General features: G+C 48.1%; 1 protein-coding gene across 1 annotated transcript in view; it reads left to right on the forward strand.

Moving 5' to 3' along the window:
* Window positions 1-10,266: 10,266 nt before the first annotated feature.
* The window catches only part of LOC116988206 (polycomb protein SCMH1-like), a 41,691-nt gene continuing 35,626 nt past the window's right edge, over window positions 10,267-16,331 (forward strand). The window contains exons 1-2 of the mRNA XM_033044758.1: window positions 10,267-10,494; window positions 12,651-12,866. The gene's annotated coding sequence lies outside the window, so the exon portion shown is untranslated. The remainder of the gene's footprint in view (window positions 10,495-12,650; window positions 12,867-16,331) is intronic.

Raw genomic sequence — 16,331 nt, forward strand, 5'->3', positions numbered from 1 at the left:
CCTGCTGTACGCGCTTCTCTGATTCCACTGCTCTGGGTAAAAGACTCTGTACATCAACTCTATCTAGGCCTCATGATCTGAAATTAGAATTCTCCAATTTTAGGTAACATCTAATCACACGGGAGGGCTGGTCCCCTAACGCAATATTCCACCTCTCCACTTGGTGGCCAGTGGGCTTTCTGGAGCGCTAGTATGGGTTTTGTGGACTGAAGGGACTGGTTTCCAGAGGGCTAGTATGGACATTGTAGGACGAATGGATTCTTGGGCTGGCGGCTCAGTCACTCAAGTCGGTTGTGCTGGCAGCTCACTCACTCACGGCTGGTGGGCTGGCAGTTGACTCACAGCTATTCCTTGAAATTCCATTCCAAGCAGGGTGCAAGGCCACCAAATTCAAGTGCAGTTTCATACCATTCCAAGCAGGGTGCATGGCCACTAAAGACAGCGAGTCGTGACCTCTCCCTCCTCCATCTTCTGCAAACAGGAAGTGGTCAAGCTTAGACTTTTAATTATATAGAAGGCAAGGCAACTTTAATTAGGCAAGGTAATTAGGGAAGGCAACTTTAATTAGGCAAGGCAACTTTAATTAGGCAAGGCAACTTTAATTAGGCAAGGCAACTTTAATTAGGCAAGGCAACTTTAATTAGGCAAGGCAACTTTAATTAGGCAAGGCAACTTTGATTAGGGAAGGCAATTTTAATTAGGCAAGGCAACTTTGATTAGGGAAGGCAACTTTGATTAGGGAAGGCAACTTTAATTAGGCAAGGCAACTTTAATTAGGCAACACAGCTTTAGCATTTCCAAACCAAAGGCAACACAGCTTTAGCATTTCCAAACTATATTTTCAAACCACATTAAGGGCACTGACAGGTCAGTAAAACCACTCACAGTTTAGTAGACATGTGTTCAGTGTTATTCACAGCTCAGACTGAGAGACATGACCTTCTCGCTCCCCCATCTTGCAGAGACTGACTGAGGCACTCAACACTTCCGGGTTTTAAAGTCCCTCCGAAAGGGGCGTGGCCTTCAGGAGAGAGAATCTCAACATTTTTTAAACACTAATAACTCTTTTATTTTTCATCGATAAAATCCTCTTGTCCTGCGCAACGGAGGAGGACTCTGAATAAGATGGCCAAAAATCACAGCCGTAAGTGTCAGCTGTTTTTCTAAAATCAATATACAGAACAACAGGAAGTGGTCAAGGTCAGACTTTTAGTAATATAGATTCTAGTTTGTGTGTGGGTAGATATATACACACAAACACATACAATAATTATATGTGTATATATATGTGTTTGTGTGTGTCCATGTGTGTTTGTGCTTGTGTGTTCGCGTGTGTGCCTGTGTATGTGTCTGCAGGGTGTGTGTGCAGGGTGTGTGCGTCTGCGTGTGTGCGTGTGTATGTGTGCGTCTGCATGTGTGTGTGTGCGTGTGTGCGTGTGTCAGCGGCAGTCAGTCATTCACACACGGTCTGGCTGAGCATAAGCAGTTCCACTCCCTCAGCCTCTGCTGCTGGCTCCGTACACACTGGCCTGGCAGTGTTTGATGGAAAGAACCATTTGATACTTTTACGAGGAACTTTATGGCAGGCAGATGTCAAAACATTCCCATATTAGCTTAGTTTAGTTTGGTTTAGAGATACAGCATGGAAACAGGCCATTCGGCCCGCACCGACCAGCGATCCCTGCATACCAAAACTATCCTACACACACCAGGGACAATTTACAATTTTGCATTTATACCAAGCCAATTAACCTACAAACCTGTACATCTTTGGAGTGTGGGAGGAAACCGAAGATCTCGGAGAAAACCCACGCAGGTCACGGGGAGAACGTACAAACTCCGTACAGACAGCGCCCGTAGTCAGGATCGAACCCGGGTCTCTGGCGCTGTGAGGCAGCAACTCTACCGCTGCGCCACCGTGCCGACCCACTGTCGGAATTAATGTTCCATATTTTGATTAAGAATGGAAAGAATGACAAGCTTGTTTTTTTTCTAATGGAATCATCTTATAATAAATGAATTGCAAATTGATGATCACAGTTTAATGTTGTCAGATGCTTGACTTGACACGATCCTGAGAATTTGGATATTTTCACTTGATAATCAGGTGTTATTAAATATGTACAAAACCGTGAGAGGAATAGACAATAGACAACAGACAATAGGTGCAGGAGTAGGCCATTCGGCCCTTCGAGCCAGCACCGCCATTCAATGTGATCATGGCTGATCATCCCCAATCAGTACCCCGTTCCTGCCTTCTCCCCATATCCCCCTGACTCCGCTATTTTTAAGAGCCCTATTTAGCTCTCTCTTGAAAGCATCCAGAGAACCGGCCTCCACCGCCCTCTGAGGCAGAGAATTCCACGGACAAGTTGGCTTGGTAAATGTAAAAATTGTCCCTAGTGTGTGTAGGATAGTGTTAATATGCGGGGAATCGGTGGTCGGCGCGGACACGGCCTGTTTCCGCGCTGTATCTCTAAAACTAAGAACTTAAACTAAACGATAGAAGGTTAATTGCCATTCCTTCGCTCCATTGATGCTGCCTCACGCGCTGAGTTTCTCCAGCTTTTGTTGCCTCCCACCGAAGGTTATGTAGCGTTTATTTCTCTGCCGCTGCTGGCACCTCCATTATGGCTCTCAGGTGTCATGTATATACAGCTTCCACAGAGCAGAGACATAGAAACATAGAAAATAGGTGCAGGAGTAGGCCATTCGGCCCTTCGAGCCTGCACCGCCATTCTATATATGATCATGGCTGATCATCCAACTCAGTATCCCGTACCTGCCTTCTCTCCATACCCCCTGATCCCTTTAGCCACAAGGGCCACATCTAACTCCCTCTTAAATATAGCCAATGAACTGGCCTCAACTACCTTCTGTGGCAGAGAATTCTACAGATTCACCACTCTCTGTGTAAAAAATGTTTTTCTCATCTCGATCCTAAAAGACTTCCCCCTTATCCTTAAACTGTGACCCCTTGTTCTGGACTTCCCCAACATCGGGAATAATCTTCCTGCATCTAGCCTGTCCAACCCTTTAAGAATTTTGTAAGTTTCTATAAGATCCCCCCTCAATCTTCTAAATTCTAGCGTGTACAAGCTGAGTCTATCCAGTCTTTCTTCATATGAAAGTCCTGCCATCCCAGGAATCAGTCTGGTGAACCTTCTCTGTACTCCCTCTATGGCAAGAATGTCTTTCCTCAGATTAGGAGACCAAAACTGTACGCAATACTCCAGGTGTGGTCTCACCAAGGCCCTGTACAACTGCAGTAGAACCTCCCTGCTCCTATACTCAAATCCTTTTGCTATGAATGCCAACATACCATTCGCTTTCTTCACTGACATAAACAGCTCCAAGGCAAAGATTTGTCCTGCACCTTCATCTTATATTCCATCAATGTTTCTTGAATAATGCATCAGTGCATAATTCATATTCCCGCTTCCCTGGGTAAGCATTTATAGAGCAAAAGGCTGGGGTAACTCAGAAGCTGCCGGAAGAGATAGTTGATGCAGAGATTATTGCAATGTTTAAGAAACATTTGGACAGGTACATGGATAGGACGGGTTTAGAGGGATACGGGCCATACGCAGGCAGGTGGTTGATAAGAATGATCCCAGGAATGAGTGGGTTAACATATGATGAGCCTTTGACGGCACTGGTCCTGTACTCGCTGGAGTTTAGAAGGATGAGGGGGAACCTCATTTAAACATGGAGAATGGTGAACGACCTGGCTAGAGTGGATGTGGAGAGGATGTTTCCACTAATGGGAGAGTCTAGGACCAGAGGTCACAGCCTCAGAATTAAAGGACATTTCTTTAAGAAGGACATTTCTTTAGTCGGAGGGTGGTGAATCTGTGGAATTCTTTGCCACAGACGGCTGTGGAGGCCAAGTCAGTGGATGTTTTTAAGGCAGAGATAGATAGATTCTTGATTAGTACGGTGTCAGGGGTTATGGGGAGAAGGCAGGAGAATGGGGTTAAGAGGGAGAGACAGAGCAGCCATGATTGAATGGTGGAGTAGACTTAGTGGGCCGAATGGCCTAATTCTGCTCGTATCACATGAAATTAAGATGGTTCAGTTGTCTGGCCCGCTGAGTTACTCCAACACATTGTGTTCCCCACAGAATCTAATGATCAAATGCTGAGTACTGCGCTGAAAATCGTCCGCCTACTAAACCTTTCATTATGTGGATTGGTAAACCGATTTGGTGGTTTATTTAATCTGGTTAATTGAAGTGAAATAAGATCACTGGCATCGGCTTTGTTCTGCTGTGTGGTTTCTCCAATTATAATCCAAGCAGATTCCGGCCAGGATTCTGGTTTCCATGGAGACCGTGTCATAGAAAGAAAATTTAGGAGGAAACTTAATTAGGATGTATTAAGGAAAAAAAAATCATCAGATCAACTCTTAGATTAAGCTCCCTGTAAATTCCCATAAAATGGGGCCGAGCAGTAAATGTGTTTAAAATATGTTAATTTTATTTTCAGGGAACAAAATTTTATTTTCAGTGAACAAATATGTGCTCAATGCTTGGCTGACTTATCCCAGTTTCAATTACGCTGTTATCAGCGGCTCATCTGTGTTTCCTGCAACCACATTCATACAGTCATAAGGTCATAAAAGTAGAATTAGGCCATTCGGCCCATCAAGTCTACTCTGCCATTCAATCATGGCTGATCTACCTCTCCCTCCTAACCCCATTATCCCTCCTTCTCACCCGTAACGGCTGACACCCAAGAATCTATCTATCCCCTCCTTAAAAATATCCAATAGACAATAGACTAATTACTTCAGGAGTAAGCCATTCGGCCCTTCGAGCCAGCACCGCCATTCAATGTGATCATGGCCGATCATCCACAATCAGTACCCCATTCCTGCCTTCTCCCCATACCCCCTGACTCCGCTATCTTTAAGAGCCCTATCCAGCTCTCTCTTGAAGGTATCCAGAGAAACGGCCTCCACCGCCCTCTGAGGCAGAGAATTCCACAGACTCACCACTCTCTGTGAGAAAAAGTGTTTCCTCGTCTCCGTTCTAAATGGCTTACCCACTGACTCTGCCTCCAGTATCTTTCAATTCAATCAATAACATGTCAGGCACAACAAGGCATTAAACGTCGTACAATGTCTCCACACAGAGGGGGGTGCGTGTATGGAACGTTGAGGCAGGTATTATCGCAACTTTTATAAAGCAATTAGGCAGGTACATGGATAGGACAGGTTTAGGATATGGGCCAAATGCAGGCAAGTGGGACTAGTGTAGATGGGACATGTGGGCAAGTTGGGCCAGAGGAACAGTTTTCACACTGTATGCCTCTTTGACTGGAGGGAAGCAGGCCCTACAACCCAAATCATCCATGCCAACCAAGATGTCCCATCTAAGCTAGTCCCATCTCAATGTGTTTGGCCCATATCCCTCAAAACCTGTCCTTATCTATGTACCCGTCCAAATGTCCAACAGATATTGTTATTGTATCTGCCTCGATTACCTCCTCTGGCAGCTTGTTCCATATAGCCATTGGCCTCTGTGTGAAAAGGTGCCCAGCGGGTTACTATACATGTACATACAAGGAACTGCAGATGCTGGTTTACGAAGAAAATGCTGGAGTAACTCGGGCAGCATCTCTGGAAGACATCAATAGGCGACGTTTCAGGTCGGGAATCTCTCTTCAGATCTACAGGTTACTATAGATTCCTTGATCATCGCTTGAATGAATAGAAGGAAGACCTCCAAACTGCCTGGTAACGACTGCAAGGGTCTTGTCCTCCCCACACCACTCGAGGTCCAATCACTGCTCACACATCCTCATGAGACTTGAGTCTGTAGAAAGTCCAAAGAAAGCTCATCAATGCCTCTACTTCAAGTCGAGAGTATTTTATTGTCGTGTGTCCCAGATACAACAATGACATTCTTACTTGCTGCAGCACAACACAATATGTAAACATAGTACACTGTAAACAATATGATGAACGAGAAACACACACACACACACACATGTATATATACAATGTATATATACACACACATACACACATCCGGAGTGGCGGCTCATCGGCAGTCCCGTTTTGTTTGTGTTTTTTGTGTTGTTTATTTCGTTTGGTTAGTCTGGTTTTTGGTTCTTAGTTTGTGTTTTGGGGGGGGGGGGGGGGGTTAAACGGGTTTTGCAGTCTCTCCCTGCGGGGGAATGCGACTTTTTTGTCGTATTCCCCTTCTCTGCCTCCGCCTGCGCTGAGGCCTAAATGGAGCTGGCGACCTCGAGGCTCCGGAGGCAGAGCCCGTCAGGACTCGCCCTGAGCTCGCTCCCGTGAGGGCGGTCCGGCTCAGGGCTGGAACAGTGCTCCCGTGAGAGGTTGTCGGGGCGGCCCGGCCGGAGGGAGAAGCGACGCCCAAGTCGGGGCGGCCCAGCCCAGGGGAGGTTCGGCGCCCATGTCGGGGCGGCCCGGCCCGAAGGAGAAGCGACGCCCATGTCGGGGCGGCCCGGCCCGAGGCTGAAGACGGCACGGTACTCATGTGAGGGTGGCTGGGACGGTGTTCTGGCGGTGGTGGCCTGAGTCCGGGGTTCGGCCGCGGGCCAGCGGCTGCATCTGCAGGACTGGTGGGCGGCAGCTTCGATCACCCCGGGCCGCGGCGTTTGAGCCGCGGGACTGATTGTAACATCGCCCGGGGGGTATCGCCTCAGCGCAGAGGGAGAAGAGGAGGGAAGAGACTGCAGACCAAAGACTTTTGCCTCCATCACAGTGAGGAGATGCTGGGTGGACTCACTGTGGTGGATGTTAATATGTGTTTATTGTTGTTTTTATTGTATTATATGTATGACTGCTGCAATTTCGTTCAGACTTCGGTCTGAATGACAATAAAGGCTATCTATCTATCTATCTATCTATCTATCTATCTATCTATCTATCTATCTATCTATCTATCTATCTATCTATATATCTATACTGTATACACACACACACATATACTGTATACACACACACACATATAAATATATAAAAACACATATAAATTTATAAACACACACACATAAATGTACACACATACACACACATACATACACACACACACACACAAACATACACACACACACATCATATACACATACACACACACACACATCATATACACACACACACACATACACACACACACATACATACACACATACACACATACACACACACACACACACACACGCATACACACACATCACACACACACACACGCATACACACACATCACACACACACACACACACACACATCATATACACATACACACACACACACACACACACACACATACACAAACAACACACACACACCCACACATATACACATACACATACACACACACACACACACACATCACACACACACACACACCACACACACACATCATATACACATACACACATCATACACACACACACACACACACACACATCATATACACACACACACACACACCACACACACACACACACACACACACACACACACACACACATCACACACACACATCATATCCACATACACATACACACACACACACACACACACATCACACACACACACATCACACACACACACACACACCACACACACACATCATATACACATACACACACACACAGTGGGTGGTGAATCTGTGGAATTCATTGCTGCAGCAGGCTGTGGAGGACAAGTCAATGGGTAGTTTTAAGGCAGAGATAGATTTTTGATTAGTACGGGTGTCAGGGGTTATGGGGAGAAGGCGGGAGAATGGGGTTAGGAGGGAGAGATAGATCAGCCATGATTGAATGGCGGAGTAGACTTGATGGGCCGAATGGCCTAATTCTGCTCCTATTACATGACAATAAAACACTCTTGACTTGACTATAACAAGGATGTATGGTAATAAATAACTGGCCATACCTAGCTGATGAGTTAGTGTGGACATTTCGATGGTTGTGGAAGATATTTTTAGAAGGGGTGGAAGATTGGAACCTTCACGTGGCCCGCCCTGTTTCGACGAATGCAATCAACTCGACGTGCGCAAACGGAAGATCAAATAGAACAAGTTGTCCAACAACTTTAGGCTGTGCACGCCACACGAAAGAAGAAGAAGATATTCAAGATTGAACAGTTAGGCCAGAACTCTTGTGTCAATCTTATGATAAATAAGGAGACTTGTTGCTCAACCGCCGTGGCCTATCTCAAAATGCTTGACAATCAATGACATATTTGCTGTCCACCCAAGACCTAAAAACAAGTATAGTACAGATTCATGAATGAATGGCCATAATGGGCAACACAGTGGTACAGTGGTAGAGTTGCTGCCTCACTGCGACAGAGGCCTGGTTCGATCCTGACTACGGGTGGTGCCTGTATGGAGCTTGTATGTTCTCCCTGTGACTGCGTGGATTTTCTCCGGGTGCTCCGGTTTCCTCTTTATAGTCTTTGAGGAAAAGTGCTGTTTAAATGTGACTGCATCAGAACTGAAATTGTACATTTTAGAGCATATTTGCTAACAGCTGGTGTGGGCTCATTGGTTTTAATTGTCCCCTGATAAAATATTTAGTATGCACTTTACCACTTTGTATGGTTGTACAAGCAACATCGGACTCGGAGGTTGAGCAGGATCATCCCTGATTGAGTTGCCGCCGAACGTTGTCTCTCCGCCTCTGTACATTTTGAGTTGAATTTTAACGAGGAGGTTCTTTGAATGTCAGTGTGGTTCATTGGGGCCATGTACTGGGTGACATCATCCAGTGGTTTCATTCAGAGATACAGCGTGGAAACAGGCCCTTCGGCCCACTGAGTCCATGCTGACCAACAATCACCCATACACTAGTTCTATCCTACACACACACCAGGGACAATTGACAGAAGGCAATTAACCTACAAACCTGAAGTTTGAAGGAGTCTGAAGAAGGGTCAGCTAATCCTTGGGGTCAAGGAAAGAGCGTTCACATCGCGGCCCGATTTTCACCAATCTTTCCACCACCACGCACAAGAAGCTACAAGAAGCGACAAGACAGGCACCATTGTGTACAGATGCCGAGAAATGTGTTCAGCTCTGGGTGAACAACTTCTAATCTTGTGCATGGACTCAATAAGAAGAGAGCTCATCCTTTTCTACCAGAGATGCTGTCTGACCCGCTGAGCTGCTCCAGCTTTTTGTGTTTAAACCAGCATCTGCAGTTCCTTCCTGCACATTTAACCTACAAATCTGCACGTCTTTGGAGTGTGGGAGGAAACCGGAGCACCCGGAGAAAACCCACGCAGTCACAGGGAGAACATAGAAACATAGAAAATAGGTGCAGGAGTAGGCCATTCGGCCCTTCGAGCCTGCACCGCCATTCAATATGATCATGGCCGATCATCCAACTCAGTATCCCGTACCTGCCTTCTCTCCATACCCCCCGATCCCTTTAGCCACAAGGGCCACATCTAACTCCCTCTTAAATATAGCCAATGAACTGTGTGGCCTCAACTACCTTCTGTGGCAGAGAATTCCACAGATTCATCACTCCCTGTGTGAAAAATGTTTTTCTCATCTCGGTCCAAACTCCATACAGACAGCATCCATAGTCAGGATCGAACCGTGCCTCTGTCGCAGTGAGGCAGCAACTCTACCGCTGTACCACTGTGCTGCCCATTATGGCCATACTGATACAATAATTCATCGTTGAATGGAGGATCTGTACTATACTTGTTTTTAGCTCTTGGGTGGACTGCAAAGATGTCATTGATTGCCAAGCATTTTGAGATAGGCCACGGAGGTTGAGCAACAAGCCTCCTTATTTATCATAGGATTGACACAGAGTGCTGGAGTAACTCAGCGGGTCAGGCAGCATCTGTGGAGAACATGGATAGGTGACGTTTCACAGAGTGCTGGAGTAACTCAGCGGGTCAGGCAGCATCTGTGGAGAACATGGATAGGTGACGTTTCACAGAGTGCTGGAGTAACTCAGCGGGTCAGGCAGCATCTGTGGAGAACATGGATAGGTGACATTTCAGAGTGCTGGAGTAACTCGGCGAGCCTGACCCACTAAGTTACTCCAGCACTTTTCCTCTGTCTTTCGTATAAATCAGCATCTGCAGTTCATCTTTATTATATTTATTTTTTGTTTAGTTTGGAGATACAGCACGGAAACAGGCCCTTCGGCCCACTGAGACCGCGTCGACCAGCGACCAGTGTGTGTGTGTGTGTGGGCAGGGGGGTGTGGAGGATGGCAGGCAAGGGCCGCTGGGGGTGACCCAGAGCGCCGCTGCCAGTGCCGGCTTCCATCAGTAGGGGTCGTGCGGTGTCAGCCTTTGTAGTGAGGAGTGGCAGCAGCACGATGAGGGTCTCCCTCCCTCCCTCCCTCCCTCCCTCTCTCCCCTTGCCCTCACTGCGCAGGCTGCAAACATGGCGGAAACTGAGTGAAATCTAAAGCCCGGAGCCAGGCGGTGGGGAGACTGGAGCAGGGGAGTCAGTCTACACCGCACCGCAGCCTCAAGCTGCCGCCGGTAAGTAGCCGCTTGCCCCGAGGCGCTGGGCAGCCAGCGGGCGGGCGGCGGAGACTCGCAGCCCGGGGTGGAGGGGGCTGCAGACAGGAGGGGAGGGGGGGGGGAGAGGAAGGGGGAGATGGAGGGGAGGAGGAGGGAGGAGGGAGAGAGAGAGAGGAAGGGAGAGATGGAGGGGAGGAAGGAGGGAGAGAGAGAGGAAGGGGGAAGGGGAGAGAGAGGAGGGAGAGATGGAGGGGGGGAGGAGAGAGAGAGAGAGAGAGAGAGAGGAAGGAAGGGGGGAGGGAGAGATGGAGGGGGTTGAGGGGGGTAGTGTCGCCTTCAGTGCGCCGTGTAGCCACTGCATTGTATCCAGTGCACTGTATCCATTGCTTTGTATTGAATCCAATGTATCGATGCATTGTATCCAACGCAATGTATCCAGCGCGGTATTTACATGTCTAGTGTGATGTGTCCAGTGTGGGGCCGGGTCTCTCTCCCTCTCTCCAGCCCCGGGCCACCGGACGCGCTGGCTCCTTGTTTATGTTTCATTGTGTCATTGTTGCCCTCTCTCCCTCCCGTCTTCCCCCACCCTATCCATGGCGGGGGAGTGGAGATGAGGATGGGGGAGAGGAGGGGGGTGTAGACTAGGGGATGAGGGAGAAGGAATGGGGTAGAGAGATGGGAGGGGATGCAATGTTTCCATTGAGTGTGTGTTGGAGAATCTGTGTGTGTGAGACTGTGTGTGTGTACGTCAGTGCATGTGTGTTGAGTGAGTGTGAGCATGCGTGTGAGAGAGTAAGTGTGTGCGTGTCAATGCGTGTGTGTGTCAGTGCGTGTGTGATAGCGCGCGAGTGAGAGTGGAAGTGTGCGTGTGTGAGTGAGAATGTGTGAGTGCATGTGTGTGAGAGAGTGCATGTGTGAGTGAGCATGCCTGTGTGCGAGAGAGTGCGTGCATGTGTGTGTGCATGTGTGTGAGAGAGCGCGTGTGAGCGCGTGTGTGAGTGCGTGCGTGTGTGAGTGTGTGTGCATGTGTGTGAGAGTGCATGTGTGTGAGTGCGTGTGTGAGTGCGTGTGAGTGTGAGTGAGTGAGCGCGTGCGTGTGTGAGCGCGTGTGTGAGTGAGCGCGTGCGTGAGTGAGCGTGTGTGTGAGTGCGTGTGTGTGTGAGTGAGCGCGTGTGTGTGAGTGCGTGCGTGTGTGAGTGCGTGCGTGTGTGTGAGTGAGCGCGTGTGTGTGAGTGCGTGCGTGTGTGTGAGTGAGAGCGTGTGTGTGAGTGCGTGCGTGTGTGAGTGCCTCTGTCTGGCACTACAAGGGTAATGATGATCTGCAATGACGGACATGTCTTGATCTTTGCAGATATGGACAATTGATATGGATATGGATATGGATATGATAACAGATATGGATATTGCACAATTTATTTCTCTGTACACGGGTCCATCACTGAATATCTGGTAACTGGTGATCCGGCACCTCCTGTAGACTTTACTTTAGGGATCCAGCGCGGAAACAGGCCCTTCGGCCCTCCACGTCTGTGCTGACAAGTGCTCACCCCATGCACTTGCACCATCCTACACACTGGGGACAATTTACAGAAGCTAATTAACCTACAAACCTGCACGTCTTTGGACTTTGGGAGGAAACCAGAGCACCCGGAGAAAACCCACGCAGGTCACGGGGAGAACGTACTAACTCCGTACAGACAGCACCCGTAGTCAGGATCGAACCCTGGTCTCTGCCGCTGTGAAGCAGCAACTCTACCGCTGCGCCACCGTGCTGCCCTGTCATGGTCGAGTCAAGAGTGTTTTATTGTCACATGTCCCAGATGAAATTCTTAAGGGCCTGTCCCACTTGGCGATTTTTTCGGCGACTACCGGCATCATTGACTGACGTATCAGGTCACCGAGAAATCCACGGCGTGATGACGTATCGACGCGCGGTGTTTATTTCAAGTGTCGCGACATTTTTTTGTTGCCGCCGGATTTTGAAATGTTCAAAATCTTTTGCCGATACTGATATGACTCCGGCAGTCGCCGAAACAATCGCCAAGTGGGACAGGCCCTTGACTTGCAGCCGCACAACCGAATATGGAATCATAATAAATATAATAAAAACTCAGTAAAAAGAAGAAGAAAAAACCTTTGCCGGCTCTTACATTGTTTTCTGTTACAAATTTCAGATTCCTTATTCTCCCGAGATCTCCTCGTTCCCAGGCATCCGGTGGACTAAGACCAGCAACGGGATTTGAACTCGTGGATTACCAACGTGTGAATGAATGGGAAGAGGATTTTGCTGCAGTTGCTGCGGCAATGTTGAGGACGGGCAGCTAAATGAATGCAGGTTCATAGCCGTCTACCAGCGGGTCGGCCATCACACAAGCACACACCTTCCCCAGGTAAGGTGTCAGATGGAGGTCTTTACAACAGCGCGGAAACAAGCCCTTCGGCCCAACGTGCCCATGCTGACCCACATGCCCCATATACATGGGTGACGTGACATTCCTCGATAGATGTCGGGACCCTTCTTCAGACTGTGTCTGAAATTGGATTCAATTTGAGTCTGAAGAAGGGTCTCGACCCGAAACGTCACCCATTCCTTCTCTCCACAGATGCTGCCTGTCCCGCTGAGTTACTCCAGCATTTTGGGGCTATCTTCGGTGTAAACCAGCATCTGCAGTTCCTTCCTTCACGAGTCCCACCTGCCCAAAGAGTCATACAGAACAGCTGCATGGCCTTGGGCGCTGTCTGTGAGGAGTTTGCACGTTCCCCATGTGACCTCCTGGGTTTCCACCGGGTGCTCCGGTTTCCCCCCACAACCCAAAGACGTGCGGGTTAGTAAGTTAATCGGCCCCTCTGTAAATTGCCCCTAGTGTGTGCGGAGTGGATGAGAAAGTGGGATAACATGGAACTAGTGTAAACCGGCGATCGATGGTCGGCATGGACTCGGTGGGCCGAAGGGCCTGTTTCTATGCTTTTTCTTTCAATCAAAGTTGTAAACATTATTGAATCGAAGATGGACGCAAAAAGCTGGAGTAAATCAGCAGGACAGTCGGCATCTCTGGAGAGAAGGAATGGGCGACGTTTCGGGTTGAGAAATCTGAAGTAGGGCCTCGACCCGAAACGTCACCCGTTCCTTCTCTCCAGAGATGCTGTCTGTCCCTCTGAGTTACTCCAGCATTTGGTGTCTATTTTCGGTGTAGACCAGCATCTGCAGTTCCTTCGTAAACATTATTGGGTCAGCAGACTGAGGAGGGAAAAAATCATGCAATTAGTTGAATTTGTCAGGAGATAGCTGGGATTTTATTAATGGCATTGATTAAAATTGATTCATAATTCAGAGAATATTAATTCAGTTAGACGGTTTAACTTAATTGCTTCCATCAATGCTTAAAACCATAACTAAGATATTAAACATAAAGCAGTTTTATAATTAAAAAGCTGTGCATAAATCAGAACTTTTTGAGTTTAAGTGCTGGAATCTGCAATACATCCTATTTCCGTTTCAAATAATCTTCCACACTCTTTGTGGTGGCGCAGCGGTAGAGTTGATGCCTCACGGCGCCAGAGACCCGGGTTCGATCCCGACTACGGGTGCTGTCTGTACGGAGTTTGTACGTTCTCCCCCCGTGACCTGTGTGGGTTTTCTCCGGGTGCTCCGGTTTCCTCCCACACCCTAAAGAGGTACAGGTTTGTTGGCTAATTGGTTTGGTATAATTGTAAATTGTCCCTAGTGTGTGTAGGATAGTGTTAGTGTGCGGGGTGATCGTGGGCTGGCGGGGACTCGATGGGCCGAAGGGCCTGTTTCCGCGCTGTATCTCTAAACTACACTAAATTAAAACTAAACCTTAGTTTAGTTTAAATTCCTCGATAGATGTCGAGACCCTTCTTCAAACTGTGTCTGAAAATGGATTCAAATTGCGTCTGAAGAAGGGTCTCGACCCGAAACGTCACCCATTCCTTCTCTCCACAGATGCTGCCTGTCCCGCTGAGTTACTCCAGCATTTCGGGTCTATCTTCGGTGTAAATCAGCATCTGTAGTTCCTTCCTTCACGAGTCCCACCTGCCCAAAGAGTCACACAGCACAGCATGGCCTTGGGTGCTGTCTGTGAGGAGTTTGCACGTTCCCCATGTGACCTCCTGGGTGGCACTTTGCGATCATTGTATTATGTTAGCAGAAGAGGTTTACATTGAAAAGTTCCTGGATGTGAATCGACCACGGCCTCCACATGGCCATCCATTATTTGACAGCTGATCCTTTAACTGAAGGTCTGCATATCTACAGAGTGGAAGCACACCCTTCTGCCCAACTAGCCCACGCCGACCAATATGCCCCATCTACGCTAGTCCCACCATGTCCTATCCATGTTCGACACAGAATGCTCGAGTAACTCATGCTTTAGTATCCCTGTTCGACACAGAATGCTTGCGACAGGCGGCATCTCTGGAGAGAAGGTGACGTTTCGGGGTCGAGACCCTTCTTCAGAATCTACTGTCCTATCCATGTACCTGACCAAATGTTTCTTAAACGTTGCAATAGTCCCGGCCTCAACTACCTCCAGCAGCTCCTTCCATACACCCACCACCATTTGTGTAAAAAAAACTAAGTTGCCCCTGAGGTTCCTCCTACATTTTTCTCCCCTTCACCTTAAACCTACGTCCTCTGGTTCCCGTTTCCCCTACACTGGGCAAGAGACTCTGTGAATCTACCCGATCTATTCCTCTCATGACTATGCACCTCCCTCTATAAGATCACCCCTCATCCTCCTGCGCTCCAGGGAATAGAGTCCCAGCCTACTCAACCTCTCCCTACACTCAGACCCTCCAGTCCTGGCAACATCCTCGTAAAAATCTGTATGTTTTCTTATTCTAAAAGCTCTCCAAACAGATTATTATTGGATGTAAAGTATTTAGTTTTTCATCCAAAATACACTTGCAGGAAAATGTCGTAACTCCGTCTAAACAGTGCGTTCTCTAATGCTACTGTGGACTTTGTGGCTTGTGTTTTGTGGCAATAAAATATGACAAATCCTAGTTTGTTTTTCTGTTACTCAAGGGGATTGAGAACAACTTCAGGGTTCCAGCACGTGTCACTCCCACTGCCTCTTCAAACATACTACATTGTCCTTGATCTTGGCTTAACATATGATGAGCGTTTGGTGGCACTGGGCCTGTAGAGTGATACAGCGTGGAAACAGGCACTTTGGCCCATCCAAGTCACTGGATGGATTTAAGAGAGAGTTAGATAGAGCTCTAGGGGCTAGTGGAATCAAGGGATATGGGGAGAAGGCAGGCACGGGTTATTGATTGGGGACGATCAGCCATGATCACAATGAATGGCAGTGCTGGCTCAAAGGGCTGAATGGCCTCCTCCTGCACCTATTGTCTATGTTTCTATCTTGCCACACAACGGCCAACATGTCACAGCTACACTGGTCCCACCTGCCCGCGTTTGGTCCATATCCCTAAACCAGTCCTACCAAAGTATTGAAGGTAGACACAGAATGCTGGAGTAACTCAGCGGGACAGGCAACATCTATGGAGAGAAGGAATGGGCGACGTTTCGGGTCGAGACCCTTCTTCAGACTGATGTCAGGGGAGGGGGCGGGACAAAGATGGAATGTAGTCGGAGACAGTAGGACTAGTGGGAGAACTGGGAAGGGGAGAAAGTGGGAAAGCAAGGGCTATCTGAAGTTAGAGAAGTCAATGTTCATACATTGACTTCATACTGAAGAGAGGTTTCGACCTGAAACGTTGCCTATTTCCTTTGCTCCATAGATGCTGACTCAGCTGCTGAGTTTCTCCAGCATTTTTGTCTACCTTCAATGTTCCTACTGCTGGGGTCGAGAAGTCTGAAGAAGGCT

Source organism: Amblyraja radiata, chromosome 27 (genome assembly GCF_010909765.2).
Source record: "Amblyraja radiata isolate CabotCenter1 chromosome 27, sAmbRad1.1.pri, whole genome shotgun sequence".
NCBI classification, from domain to species: Eukaryota; Metazoa; Chordata; class Chondrichthyes; order Rajiformes; family Rajidae; genus Amblyraja; species Amblyraja radiata.